Here is a 2,088-nt window from a genome sequence, read left to right as displayed (position 1 = left end):
GGGTTAAGGTACACAAAATTACCATGTGCATATTTGTAACTTTTAAAGACTAAAACAAAAATCTGTGAATCACCAAAATTTTAAAAATATACTGCCAGTATCCTTTAAGTCCCTCCTTAATTACATCTATCTCCTTCTCCCTATAGGTAAAAACAAATCTTATTTTTGTTATTAATTTTACTTGTCTTTGTAATGCATCCCTAAACAATATACTTAAGAGTTTCCCCATTTTTGAACTTTAATATAAATTGAATCTAATGTGTGGATTCTTCTGTAATGTACTTCTTTTGCTAACACTTTATTTTGGCATCTATCTATGATGAGGAGGTTTGCAATAGTTCTTTCATATTCCCTGTTGTGTTTCATGATATAAAAACATTACAGTTCATTCATTTTATTGTTGATCCATATAGCAGGCAGAGTACCACCTCCAAAGATGTCCATACCCTAATTCCTGAAGCCTGTGAATATATTTTTACATGGCAAAAGGGACTTGAAAGATGTGGTTAAATTAAGCATCTTGAGATGGGATGATAATACTGGATTATTCGGGTGGGACAAATATAGTTACAAAGTTCCTTGTAAGAGGGAGACAGGAGTGTCAGAGTCAGAGAGAGAGAGACTGGAAGATGGTATACTGTTGGCTTTGAAGATGCAGGGAGAGATCACAAGCCAAAGATCATTGAAAACTCTAGAAGCTTGGAAAAAGGGGACTCCAGAGAAAATGCAATGTTGCTGATACCTTGATTTTAACTCTGTAAAATCCATTTTCAGACTTCTGACTCCTAGAACTACAAGGTAATAAATCTATGTTGCTTTATGTTACTAAGTTTGTGGCAATTTGTTATAGTAGCAATGGGAAATTAATACAATCCATATTTAGATTGTTTTCAGATTTGGCTAAACGACAATGCTATGCAAACGTTTTTGTACATATATCCCGATATACATGTACAAGAGTTTCTCCAGGTTATATGCTTAGGAATGGAGTTGCTATAAGTACATGCTCAGCTTTATTAGGGAATGGTGGGCTAATTTCCAAAACATTTGTACCAATTTACTATCCTACCAACAATGGATGAGAGTTACTGTCAAGCCATATTCTCACCAATATTTAATATTAATCTATGCTTTCATTTTTGCCAATCTAGTAAGCATGAAAGGGTATCTCATTTTTTAAATTGCACCAATAAGGTACAATATTCATATGTTTTATAAGACATTTGTATTTCTTCTTGTGTAAACTGTCTATATCTTTTGTTCATTTTTCTACTGGATTATCTTTTTCATACTGATCTGAAGAAATTAATACTGCTTCTTCCTTATTCTATTCTTGTACAACTCCAATTAGACATATTAGACCTTCTTATTCTATTCTCCATGTATCTTAAGTTCTCTTTAATATTTATTATCCTGCTGTCTCTTTAGATTTAATTCTGAATAATTTATTTGCATTTATCTTCCATTCATTTATTTATTCATTCAAAATATTTATTGAGGCCTAACATGAGCTTTGCACTGTTCTAAGTGCTGGAAATGCAAAATTAGAAGAAAAGAAGAAATAAAAATCTCTGCCCTCAAAGAGTTTATGTTCTCACAGGGAGAAGGGAGGGAAAAAAATGAATGAACAAAGTATAGAATGTTAGATGGTAATAAAGTGAGATGGAAGAAAGCTAGGGAGTGGAAACAGATTCCAGAATTGGGCCTGCTACCATTTAAAATGGGATAGTTATGGAAGATCTCATTGAAATTCTGGCAAACCTTGAAGGAGAAAAAGGAGCAAGACATGCATTTATCTGGGGGAAAAGCATTCCAGGCATTGAGAATATTAAATGCAAAGACCCTGAGGCAGTAAGTTTGCCCCATGTTTTTTTTAGGAACAAGGAGGACTATGCAATAGGCAAGAAGGAAAGAATTAGAAGACCATAGTAAGATTTTAGCTTTTACTAAATCTGGGATGTTTTCTCACACCAAACAATTCTCCAACTCTGAGCCCAAATGGGTATCCAACAATTCAATTCTGACACCATGCAGAATTAGTGTAAACTCACAGGGGCTGAGAACCACAAGATGACCCTAACTTCAGAC

The 2,088-nt window shown here is 34.0% G+C and overlaps 1 protein-coding gene across 1 annotated transcript in view; it reads right to left on the bottom strand.

Annotated features, from left to right (window-relative positions):
• The window catches only part of ERO1LB (ERO1-like beta (S. cerevisiae)), a 91,347-nt gene that overhangs the window by 80,492 nt on the left and 8,767 nt on the right, over positions 1-2,088 (bottom strand). The gene's annotated exons all lie outside the window — the stretch shown is intronic.

This window comes from Propithecus coquereli, unplaced genomic scaffold (genome assembly GCF_000956105.1).
Source record: "Propithecus coquereli isolate 6110/MARCELLA unplaced genomic scaffold, Pcoq_1.0 Scaffold66, whole genome shotgun sequence".
In the NCBI taxonomy this organism is placed as follows: domain Eukaryota; kingdom Metazoa; phylum Chordata; class Mammalia; order Primates; family Indriidae; genus Propithecus; species Propithecus coquereli.
The sequence above is the reverse complement of the archived record's forward strand: the minus strand, read 5'-3'. Positions and strand labels throughout refer to the sequence as shown.